A 13,606-nucleotide genomic window follows, 5' to 3' on the forward strand; every position below is an offset into this window, starting at 1 on the left:
ATCATAGAATGAGCTAGGTCAGTGTTCCCTCCTCTTCAATTTTTTTAAACAGTTTGAGCAGGACTGGTATTAATTCTTGGAATGGCAGGTAAATTCATCTATGAAGCCATCTGGTCTTTGATTTCTCTGTTTGGAGAGGGTTTTTATGACTAATTCAATCTATTGTAATTGGTCTGTTGAAATCTTGTTCCTTCGAGAGTCAGTGCAGGTTATTCATGTGTTTACAGGAATTTGTCCATTTCATCTAGGTTGTCTAATTTATGGGTACACAGTTGTTCATGGTATCCTCTTTCGATCCTTTTTTATTTGTGGGTTCACTAGTACTATCCCTACTCTCATTTCTGATTTTATTTATTTGTGATTTCTCTTTTTTCTTTATCAGTCTAACCAAAGTTTTGTCAGTTTTATTGATTCTATTTAAAGAAGCAACTCGTGATTTTGTTTATGTGCTCAATGTTTTTTGAATTCTCTCTGTCATTTATCTCTGCTCTAATTTTAGCTATTTCTTTCCTTCTCCTTGCTTTGGGTTTAGGCTGCTGTTCTTTTTCTAGTTCTTCCAGGTGTGCAGCTAGATCTTTGATTTTAGCCCTTTCTTCTTTTCTTACTTTAAGCATTTTTGGCTATAAAGTTCCCTCTCAGCACTGCCTTCACTGCATCCCACAAGTTCTGATGTGTTGTATTCTCATTTTCATTTGTCTTGAGATAATATACTGATTTCTCTTGCAGTTTCTTCTTTGACCCTATGATTGTTTAAGAGTGTATTATTTAATTTCCATATATTTATGGATTTTCCAGTTCTTTGCCTGATATTGATTTCCAGCCAAATTCCACTGTAGTCAGAGAAGATGCTTTGTATATTCCAATCTTTTAAAATTTTTCTGAGATTTATTTTGTGACCCAACACGTGGCTATCCCAGAGAATGATCAATGTGCACTTGAGAGCAATGTATATCCTGTTGTTTTAGGGTGCAATGTTCTGTATATGTCTGTTAGGTCTGGTTCATTTATCATATTATTCAAGTTCTCTGTTTCCTTATTGATCTTCTGTCTAGATATTCTATTAATGAGAGTAGTTTGTTGAAGTCTCCAACTATTGTTGTAGAGATGCCTATTTCTCCCTTCGATTTTGCCAGTGTTTGCCTCACGTATTTGGGGGCACCATGGTTAGGTACATAAATATTTATGGTTGTTTTTTCCTCTTGGCTATTTGACCCTTTTAATAATATATAGTCACCTTAATATCTTGTAGGAGTTTTTTATTTAAAGTCTGTTTTGTCTGATATTAGCATTGCTACCCCAGCTCTTTTTTTGGTTATTATTTTTGTGGGTAATTTTCTCTGTTTCTACTTCACTTTTAATCTATTTGTGTCTCTGGGACTAAGGTGAGTCTCTTGTAAGCAACATATAGTTGCATTATGCGTTTTTATCCATTCTGTCAATCTATGTCTTTTAATTGGGAGTCTAATATTGAGTGTTATTATTTAAAGGCAGCACTTACTTCAGCCATTTTGTCCTTTGTTTTTTATATGGCATATCTATTTTGTCTGTGTTTTCCTTTATTGCAGCCTCCTTTTCTGTACAATTGTACAGATCTTTAATAATGAATCTGGCTGATCCATTTCTCATTTCTGTTTCTACATATCTTTAAAACACTTTCTTTGTGGTTACCCTGGGGTTTGTATTACATAACCTATTTGTAATCTACTAGTTTGAAAGGATACCAGCTCAGTTTCCGATAGCATACATGTTCTCTGCTCTGATATCTCTCTGCTTCTCCACTTTAGGTTGTTTTTGTCCCTTTATATCTTATGTTTCGATGATCAGGAAATAGGACTTTTCCTGTTTAATTGTATTCTGACTCTTACAAGAATTAAAAGTAAAATCATGGTCTGCATCAGTTGGGCACCTAAGCTGCTGTGCAGTGACCCTCCATACTCTGTATGCACAGCCCCGCACAGTGGGGAGTATCGGGCTGCCGTCTGCTCACAGCGAGGCACCTGCCACGTCCTGCCCACCCTGACCCCGGGGGCTGAGGGCCGGCACGGTCCAGATGCTGCACACCAGCCCCACTCTGCTGTCAGTGCAGAAATTTCCCGACAAACAAAAATGGAATAAAGGAGAAAATGGTCTTGGAACAACGGGAATCAGCAATTTTGCACAGGAAGTTTTGGGAGATGTTTACTGTAGACTTCCCAAGGTTGGGACAAAAGTGAACAAACAATATGAGTTTGATGCTTTGGAAAAAATGTGAAAGCTGCTAGTGAAATTTATTCTCCTCTATCAGGAGAAATAACTGAAATTGACGAAGCTCTTGCAGAAAATCCAGGACTTGTCAACAATCTTGTTATGAAGATGGTTTGGCTGATCAAGATGACACTGAGTAATCCTTCAGAACCTGATGAACTAATGAGTGAAGAAGCATGTGAGAAATACATAAAATCTACTGAGGAGTGAAAAATGGAACATCTATGTAGACTAATCTGAAACACCTTAATCCAGCAATAGTTATTTTCAATGAGTGTTGTATTAGTTTGCTAAAGCTTCCAGAAAGCAATATACCAGAAATGGAATGGCTTTCATAAAGGGAATTTAATAAGTTATAAGGCCATAAATATGTTTTAACTAAGGCATCCGGAGAAAGATACTTTGGCTCCAGGAAGACCAATCTGGGAAGGCACGTGTCTGGCATCCGCTGGTCCTTGTTTCCGGTTCGTTGCGTCTACTACTGACACCAGTGGTTTCCCCTCTGAGCATCTGTGGGCCTTCACTTAGTTCTCCAGGACACAATTCTGGGTTCTGACTTGCTTAGCAGCTCATGCGAAGGCACATGGAAGTGTATGCTGGGCTCGGCCCAGTCTAGGCATCTGCTCTCTCTGTCAGCACTCCGAGCATCACCAAACATCTATGTCTCTGCCCGTTTTAAAGCAACTCTTCTCCAAGTGTCTGCATCTGAGGTTTTTCCTTTTAAGGGACTCTAGTAAACTAATCAAGACCCACAGTTGTGTGTGCCATATCTCCATGGAAGCAATCTAATCAAAAGGTCACACCCACCACTGGGTGTGTCACATCTCCATGGAAACAATCCAGTCAAAGTTTCCCACCCTAAACAATAGGTCTTACCTGACAAGATTGGATCAGGATTAAAACATGGCTTTTCCAGAGTATATAATACTTTCAAACAAGCACGGTGGCATGTAGAGATTTATAATAGCATCTTTTAGCAATACTAATAGAAAAACAGAGACTACTCATTCCAACTATGTTATTGAAAGAAAATGCTCCTTATTTTTCTAATGGTAGCAGTTAAACATGATAAACATCTTTTTCACATCACTCTGTGGTTTATGCTAGAATCTAGTTATTATATTCAAAATTCCTGAAGTTATCTGAAGTTAAAACTACTTGTAAGAAGTATGTAATTCAAAGTTGGACATTGTTATCTTAATATATATACCATTATATAATATGTATAATAATATAATATAATATTTTAACTATTGCTTACAACCATCCCTGGATTTCAGTAAAAATATTTAATGATATTTTCATTGGAAATAACTGGGAATAGGGCTAAGTTTTTGTTAGCTATACAGTGTCAGACGAGGCACAATACTATCTTGATTTCGCAATATAACATGTTTGCTGGTGCTGTTTTCAGACAATGAAGCAAAAACATTGCAGTAAAGTAAGAAACCGTAATTTAAAAAAATTCAACATGTCTATTTTTAAAAAAGAGTAAAGCTATATATTGAGGATACAACACTATTGGGTTTTGCATTTACCTTTTTAGTTACCTTTACTGAAGCTCTTTACTTCTTCACACAACTTTAAGCCACTCTGTCCTGTCTTTTCCTTTCAACCTGCAGAACTCTCTTTGGTAATTCTTGTAGGGCAGGACTGTTAGCAAACCCTCTCAGCTTCTGTGTGTCTGTGAATATTTTAAACTCTCACTCATTTTTGAAGGACAGTTTTGCTGGATAAAGAATTCTTGGCTGGTAGTTTCCCAATTTCAATACCTTAAATATATCATACGACTGCCTTCTCACTTCCATGATTCCTGATGAGAATTTGGTACTTAGTCTTACTAAGGATCCCTTGTATATAATGAATCACATTTCTCTTACTGCTTTCACAATTCTCTCTTTATCTTTAGCATTTGAAATTCGGATCAGAATGTGTCTTGGAATAGGTCCATTAGGGTTTATTCTGTTAAGTTAAACAGAACATTAACATAAGTTAATGTTGTGTTTCTTTCATGTAAATTTATGTCTTTCATAAATCTCTTTCATAAGAGTTGGAAATTTTTCAGATATTACTTCTTCAAATAGTCTTTCTGACTTCTTTCCCTTCTCATCTCCTTCTGGGAAATCCATAATGTATATATTTGCACACTTTATGCTGTCATTTGAGTCCCTGACATCTGCTCAATTTTTCGATTTTTTCTGTTTTTCTGACTGTATTGTTTCAGTTGTCCTGTCTTCTAGTTCACTGATTCTTTCTTCTGCTTGTTTAAATCTTCTGTTGTATGCCTCTAGTGTATTTTTAATCTCCTTTATTGTGGCTTTCATCTCCATAATTTCTGTTATGCTTTTTAAACTTTCAAATTCTTCTTTATGCTCACACATTGCCTTCTTAATATCTTTTAGCCTTATATTCACCATTAGTTTATTGCTGTCCATACTTTCCTTCATCTTCTTGAATTGGATTAGGAGATTTGTTTGAAAATCTTTGATTATTGTTCCAAATTTTGTGTCTCTTCTGAAATTTTAATTTTCTCCCTTGACGGAGCCATATTTTATTGGCTTTATGTGAAGGATATTCTTTGAAGCTTGGGCAACTTATTCTGGACCTTTAGAGTGGCCAATGTTTGGCTGTTCAGATTTTCTCAATTCTTTGGCACCTGATTCTTGTTCTTGATGAGCAGTACAATTTTTTTTTTACATGGGCAGGCACAGGGAAATGAACCCAGGTCATGGCAGGTGAGAACTTTGTCTGTTGAGCCACCATGGCCCACCCTATGCAGTACAGTCTTTAAGACTATTCCTTTTGGTGCAATTGTTTCACCTCCATAAGAAAGCTTTCTTTCCTCCTTTCCTTCTCTGGGAATCTTGATCTGTTCTGTTTTGGGTTTGTTTGTTTGTTTGCTTGTTTGTTTGTTTGTTTCAGAAATTTCTCCCCAGTTCCTGTGATTTTTCAAAATTCTCTCCCTTACTTAGTGTTCCCTTTTCATTACACTTTTCAGTTCCAGGACCCATCCTGTCTTACCACAGTTCAGTTTTCCCACTTTTTCTGTGATGCTTTTCTGCTTCCAATTTCTTCCCTGCTAGGGTATCCTGCCCCAGAGACCCAGATAGGGTCAGCCCATAAAGGTCCATTTAATGTTTAGGAGGTCCAACAAACAGAGCTAGAGACTGGGTTGAGTGTGTGCACCTCCTGCCAGCAGCTCTGCTACAGTCTTTTTTCTCTATGGCACTTTTACATGTAGCACTCCTCAGCCTCTTTTGTTCTGCGCAGCATCTCTGTGCCTGCATATGCATGGGGTTTTAACTCATGGCTGTCAGTGGCTCTATAGTCTGCGTCCACAGTGGGAGGAACCGGGGCGTTGCTGCCTCTATACAATCCCAAGCTGTGTGGGACTGAGTGAAGGCTCGTGGTCTATACTAGCATATATACTCTGGTCTACACTCCAGGTATCAAATGTCCTACCTGATTTGGGTGTTTCTTTTTCTTTTTCTTCAATTCAGCATTTCTTTATCCTTCTCTGGTCTCTACCATATTTCAGAGTTTGAAGCAAGGTGGATTTGTCCTTTTATAGTTGATTCGTGGGGAAGACTTTTCCAAAGGATGTCTTACGTCATTACTTATGACATTGCTCAATGGTGAGGTTCTATGTCTTTCTCTCTTTTATAAAACCATTTAAGTCTTTCTTCCTTGGCCTCGTCCCCAAACAACTAGTCTTTTTTTCTTTTCTGATGGGAAAATTGATAGGCAGCTAATTTCAAAATGAAAGCTAATTTATTTTCAAATGTATTCAGACCATCGAAAATAAGATCATTTCTGCTCTTCTAGCAAGCACTTCTGATCTTAGTTTGGGAATACTTTAGTAAGATTACCTGTTTTCCAAACTATGTTTGAGCTTCAGTTCTTAGTCTCAAATTTTACACAAAATTTCCAATGAAACTGCTCACAGAACCTTAACTTCCTAGCAAAACTTTTAACTCCTCAAATGCAAGGATTATGGTTTGGGTCTCCTCTGAGACCCCTATAATGTCTAGCACAGTGTGTAGGGCATGAAACAATAGCAGAATTGATTCCTATAAACTTGTTCAGTGAAAAATGGTATCCTTGCTTACTCAAAAAAGTGCGCATGGGTTGAAATCACGACAGGACTGGATTTAAGTTGGCATCTATCACTATCTAGAACAATAATATCCAACATTTTGAGGCATAAAGACTGCTTTTTTACTTGTAAACATTTCATGAACCATCCCCCCACCACCAAATACACACTCATAATTTCATTATACTTTTAGAATCTGTGGTTCTAAAAAACTAAATGCTTGCATATGGACCAATGGATTCCTTGCAATGGCTCTACCTGACCAGTGTTTAAACTACTTCCCTAGCCCAAGCTATATAAACTGAGAATAAAGTCTACATTTCCTAGCCCAAGCTACACAAACTGAGAATTAAGAAGTCTATATCCTCGACAAATCCTATCAAATTTGAAAAAGCAAGAGTCATCACATAGAATTTAGAGACTACTTTTTGGAGGCTCCACTGGTAGAATTGACATTTTCCATTCCCAATGAAAACAGCAATCACCTATCAATTGCTCTTCCTTGTTAAAAGTCCAAAGAGAAACAATAGCAACACAATCAATCCCCAGAGCGCAAAGAGATTTTGCTGCAATATAATCATGCAGGAGACATATTATAAATACAGGTAGATGACAAGATTTCGAAATAGGTGTCATACACCCAGCTAGATGAGTGGGCCAAAAGTAAGCAAAGTTAAAAAAAAAAAGAATGGAGGACATAATAGAATGCAAGCTGCTTAGTGGATACTGACAAACAGCAGGGACAGATATCCACCCAGGCATGAAATAAGAACAACTCTCCTGAGCCAGGGAAACACGCAAATATATTCTTCACAGCAAAGAGTAAAGAGTCACAAGCAGGAATAAAATTTTCAAATGAGAACCAGAGCATCAAATAATTATCATTACATACGTGCCAACTGTGAGAGTACCAGAACTATGTATGGCATCATATCAATCTCTTTATTCCTGTTTTGGTGATCACTTAATTCCTATAAACCCATTAACTTCAATGAACAAGAAATTATGTAGCACCTACATGTATAGCACTAATATTTACTAATAAGCAAGAATTTACATAGCACCTACCTATGTAGCACTTTGAAGCTTTGAGAGAGAGAGATAAGAAGAGTCAAGCCACAAGAATTGCTCTCAGGAAAGTTTCACTCAATTGTGAGAGGAGTATCTGATCAAACAGACAATGATGAAGCCTGCCTTCATGTGTCACTTTCAAAATGGTATTTTCAAAGGCAAATGAGAAGAAAAGGTCAAGAGGAATTACTATTCTGTACAGCTGTGTAGCAGTATTGCTACATTTCTTAGTGTATTATAATAAAACATTCTTAAAAGAATTCAGATTTGGAAAAAAATTGCCTCTTCCACACAGCACTGCAGCAGCTTAATAAATGTTGAAAATTTCTAGGAGTGACTGCTTTAATAAAGTATCTGGTTGAATGTTAAACATTCATGAGAAGCAAGGGGTAAGAGTGGTTGACTTAGTAGGAATAGAAAATCAGGCCACCCCACAATTAAAGTTTAGCCATTCCAATACCTGATTGCCACTTACTAAGTCTCAAGATTTGGGGAAATATCTAGCATTTTTCTCTCTCTTGGATTTTTACACTGATAAAAACAGAAGAATAGGGATAAGAGAGCATTTTAAACCTCAAATTGCAGTGAGATCTCTGACCTTCAGGGAAAAAAATTATAATCTTGTAATTTGAATTTAGGAAGCAAATATGGTAGATAAGTTTAAAATCATGGAATTTGAAACCAGGAAAAGACTTAGGAAATGATATACTCCGTGGTTCTTGAGGCTGGTTTCCCATTAGAATCACGAGCTTTTAAAATACATGAATGACCAGACCCCATTCTCAGAGATTCTGATTTCATTTGTCTGGGGTGAGGCCAAGGAACTAGCATTTTTAAGTGCCCCCAAGTAATTCTAAAATGAAACTAGGATTGAGAGCCATTGATCTATTTTAAACACCTCATTTATAAACTCCAAAATCGTGATATGGAAAGATTTTTATCACTTTAGGGCAGACCAGGTACAAAATCCAACCTAGCCGATCAAAATGACAAACCTGCTACTTAGTCCCAAAAAAAAGCAACAAAATTTAGATGGCAAAAAATTTAAATAATCATTTTGAAAGAATGTGAAGTCTTTGCATTGCACATTAATAGCACATCCGATCTTTACCATCTTAGACAGGAACTGAACTGAATTTAGCATGTGGTTAGCAAGAATAAAAATTATTTGAATCTACAGGCACCAAGTAATCTACGTTATCTCAAAGTGACCCCCACACATCAAAGCTGCTATATTTGTTCCTGGTTCTCACCCTAGTGCTGTTTTACTACTCTATACCAATCTACATTTTGAAAAGGAGAAAGTCGAGACTTTGAATTTGTAGCTCACGGTGCCCAAATTCTACCTCCTAAGAAACATTCCAAGATTACATCAAAGGGAAACAGAAGTACAGGGAAAATATTTCAGTTTGTGCCTATGCATTTCCTACTTCAGCTCTTTCAAATAGAGTTATCGCTTAGTGTTGATATAAAAGTGAGACTTGTATTATAATGCGTGTTCATAATCATTTTAACAACAGATATGCTTTTCTAGAAGACACTCTATCAAGTAGGTAGTAGATGTAGCACATATGAGCCACCAACATCACTTTATGTGGATTCTTTTGGGCTACAACCAGATTTCTCACTTGATTGAGTTTTCTTTTGACTTGTTTTGCTTGAATAATAGTAAATCCCCTGAACCTGAGACTTTTCATTGGATGTACTATGGATTGATACACAGTAGAGTACTGTACAATGATGAGCACCATCAACTCTGGAGACATGGCCTGGGTTTGAATTCTGGCTCCACCACTTAGTAGCTATGTGACTTTGAGAATATTACTTAACCTCTCTGTGCCTAAATTTTCCCGTCTGTAAAATACCAATTGGTACTTTATCATAAGGTTGTGATGGGAATTAATTAAATGATTTAACCTACATAAAACACTGAGAAGATGCCTAGTGTATGGAAAGACATTGCTATTACATTTTATAAATATATACTCATATTTCAGCAGGTACACATGGAGGTAAATTAGAAACTAACTATTATGTTCAATAAGTTCAGCCTTATAAGGCTGTGTGTCTTACAAAAAAAGGCTTTGGGTATTGTATTCATTTCATGCCTTAATATAGGTTGTTGTTTGCAAACCTAAAGTTTAGAAGATTCAAAAATGGTGACATAAAACTGTGTTACACTCAATATCATTACACAATTATTTTAAAAGATCACAAAGTACATATGTTCTCAGTCACCACTATTATTGAGAAACTTCATGTAAAGTAAATCTCTAAAAATGGAATAGATGTGCTCTTTAACCCTTAGAAATCAAAACTGTTTACTTAACTGGAAATACAGGTTGTACAGCTAGATTAGATTTAGATTAGACTGTAAATCATCATGCAGGACACTACTCTGAACTCTTACCTTGATGTGCTTTATTTCTAATGAAACTAAACCCAACTCTAGCTAAAAATGCCCTTGATCAGTGAAGCCAGTGCTTCACGTCACAACTCACGTGCTCCACAAGCTTCCTGCAACATGTAGCCCTAAAGACACACCTTCTCGCCATTCCCTTGGCTTCCTTGACACTGAACTCTCCTGATTCTCCTCCTTCACCTTCTTTTCACTCTCTCTGCTGACTGCCTCTAAAAGTAGACATTTCCCAAAAATATATATATTCTCCAAGAGTCTTTCTTCAGTTCCTTCCCTTTCTTTCTGACTTTTTTCCCTTCAGGAAAGGTCTCTCTGCCGCCAAAGGCTGGAGTTTCAAGGACATGTAGCACAGTAACAAAATATCCAACACTCATGTCTTCGGTGTCCTAGGGAATGGAACTGAAAAAATATTTGAAGGAAATAAGGCTGAAATTTTCCCTAATTTGGCAAAAGAAACAAAACAACAGAGTCCAGAACCTGAATAAGCCCAAAGAAACTAATTCCAAGACACATCATAATTAAACTTCTGGAAACGAAAGACAAAGAGTCTTGAAAGCAACCAGAGGAAAACAGTGCATTACCTACAGGGGAAAGACAATTCAAACGATAGACATTTCGTCTGAAACCATGGCAAGTGGTTGTGTCACACCAAAGGAAGTGATTGAGAAAATGTTGTCGTTTTCTCAAGTGAAAAAGAAAAGAACTGTCAACCCCAAATTCTATATCAGGTGAAAATATCCTTCAGAAATGAAAGGGAAGTAAGACATTCTCAGATGAAGGAAAATTAAAAGAATTAGTCACCAGCAGACCAACCCTTAAAGAATAACTTAAGGAAGTTCTCCAAACAAAATGAACATAAGAAACAAGCAAAAACAAATAATAAAATGACAGATTTAAGCCATAATAGAGCAATAATTTATTTAAATGTAAATGATCAAAATAAATTAATTAAATACAGAGTGGATTAAAAAAACACAAGCCAACAATATGCTGTCTAGAATAAACTCACTTTGAAAAAAGAACATAGGTAGGTTGAAATTAAAAGGATGATAAAAGATACACAACGCAAACAGCAATTTTTTAAAGCAGGCATTGCTATATTAAGAGCAGACAAATTAGATTTACTAGAGACAAAGCAGGACATAAGATAATAAGAGGGTCAATCCGCCAAGAAGGCATAACGATCCTAAATATGTGCACAGTAATTTCACCTAACACACTTCCACCAATAATTTCAAAATTCATTTTTCCCACTCCTTTCTTGAATATCAGATTTCCTGATAAATATGGCCCTTTATCTTCCTTTTCCCTGTCTTTTCCCCCCTACCATCCCAAATCCTTGATGATTTCCTGTCTCTGTTAATAATATGCTGATTTTCTCCAGCCACTCATATTGAAACTCCATTTATTTTAATTAAATCCTGAGATTCTTCTATTCCAATGTTTCTTACATAGAACCCCTCAATTATTTTCCCAGTGTGATGACTCTATCCTAACTCAGGCTTTCATTTCACAAAACCTCCTACATGGTCTCTGCCCTTTTCCATGCAGATCACTATCCTAAAATGCACTGCTGAAGGGCCATTATTGCCTCCCAAACATCTAAAATCCTGATTTACCCAATTTTCTGAGCTTTGCCCATAAACCTTCACTTCTGTTTTTCTCCGGTCCAACAGGTCCCCAAAAATACCTCCATGCTTTTCCATCCTTGTAGTTTGCTGCCCCGAAGGCTTTTCTTCCATCTCCACCTGGAAAAAAATACTAGTCTTTCTTCAAGGCACCTCCCATCATGAAGGTGCTATTTCACCAGGCTTTGAGCAGGAAATACCATCCTCCTCACCAGGCCTAATCTCATTTTTTTCCTCTAAATTTTCATAAGATATTACACTTCTCCTATGGTATTTAGCATACTCTCCCCTGCCTCTGTAGATTTGCATCTTTGACTTCTCCCCACTAACTTGGATGTTCTCAAGCATGCAAATATCTTCTTCATCTTTGTATCCTGAATCAACCACCCTCTAAAGTACCAAGTAAAGTGTATTTTATATGTTAAAGGCTTAATAAATTTGTATTGAATAATTTAAGAGCCAACCCAATTGCTTTCCACCAAAATGTTCCTTCTTTCTACATCTTCATCACAGCTTTGAATTTTTATCTTTCAAACCTAAAATGTTGATATCAGTTAAAATCATTTAAATTGCCCTAGAATATAAATGATTCTATTTACCAAAAATATATACTTTTTTCTATTACATAAAGCAAAATATATTTAACTGCATTTCATAGTATCTCCATGCCCTCGTATAAATCCTAGATGTATACAACCTCTAGGTGTGTGTTTACTTTATCTTTTTACCTAATAATAGCATCCTTAATAAAATTTCATAAAGCTTGACATAGAAAAATTGGATGGGGGAATAAATTCTTCCCTTAAATAATTAATTTAGCCTTTCTTTGTCTTTTAACTATAAAATAGTTCATCCTAGTGACATGAATAGCAAGGGAACTGAGCTATTAGAAAGAATGCGGTTTGCATAGTTTGTATGTGTAGTTTTCCTTGATTGGTTTTCAGTGACCAGTGATGATGACTCGGTTGGTTTTCTCTGATGTTTGCACTTACACAGATCACCTCCGTCTGCATTCATTGTGCCCAGGAAACCTAAGCTCCGTTTGGCACCGACCCAACCAAAATGTAATTTGAAAGATGCAGCACAATTTTTAAATGGATGGTAAATTCCAAAGCTGCAATTATTTTTACTATACACTCTGTACTATTCAGACCACTACTCCCATTCATTACTGCAATTGACTATATATGTCATTATTTTTTATGGCTAATTTTACACCAGTGAATTTCCATTTCAAGAAAAACATTAGCATTTGTCTCTAACTAAATATTTACTGCTTATGTTTTACAGACCCGATATCGTGTTCTTCTCTAGACTGGACTTACGATCTGGGCATCAAACTCACATTTGCCCTTGAACTCCGAGATAAAGGCAGATTTGGTTTGCTCCTTCCAGAGTCTCGGATAAAGTCAACCTGTAAAGAGACCATGCTGGCTGCCCAGTTTATTGCCAAGTATATTCTCAAGCATACGTCTGTGCTCAGTTTACAGTGTCAGTTAATGTTTTCTTGTGTGTGTGTCTTTCATCAGAAAGTCAGTCTTCACTTACTCTTAGATGCGGCATCCACACCACCTGAAGAGGTCCTTCTCTTGCTCACTTAAGTCCTATGTTATCTCTGTTTGCTCTTACTTATATTTAGTAGCAGCTGGGCAAAGAGGCTTTAAGTGAAAGCTTTAAACTATTTTTTCCTTGCTCCAAGTAAAGTTTGGATCCATCAGAAAGTGTTAATTTTGAGGATTTTGAAAGATTATATATATATATATATACATGTGTATATACATATATATGTATATATATATACACAGTGGGATACAAGAAAGAAAAATGAGAACCTTCAGTTTCTCCAGAATCAGATTTTCATCCTGTGTCTTCATCATTTCATGTGCTAACTTAATAAAAATAAAATGCATTCCAAAGCTCTAACAATGCATCTTCTGTTTTTAACAAACCATATCCTCTACATTTCTCCATTAGCATTAATAATCAAGCATTTAATGTCTCTCATTTAGTCTGTTAATAAGAGGATCTTCAATTTTCAAATATGTAATTTGTCAGTATATTTATATCTATTTCAATAGAAGTGGACGCTGTTTATCTCTTCACAACAGCAAAAGGATGTTCTAGCAGGAAATAAAGTAGTTTGTAAAG

At 36.4% G+C, this 13,606-nt stretch overlaps 1 pseudogene; it reads left to right on the plus strand.

The window, feature by feature from the left end:
- LOC143683071 (mast cell carboxypeptidase A-like) overlaps positions 1–13,070 on the plus strand; it is a 39,253-nt pseudogene extending 26,183 nt beyond the window's left edge.
- The last annotated feature ends 536 nt before the right edge of the window (positions 13,071–13,606 follow it).

Source organism: Tamandua tetradactyla, chromosome 5 (assembly GCF_023851605.1).
Source record: "Tamandua tetradactyla isolate mTamTet1 chromosome 5, mTamTet1.pri, whole genome shotgun sequence".
Classification (NCBI taxonomy): Eukaryota; Metazoa; Chordata; class Mammalia; order Pilosa; family Myrmecophagidae; genus Tamandua; species Tamandua tetradactyla.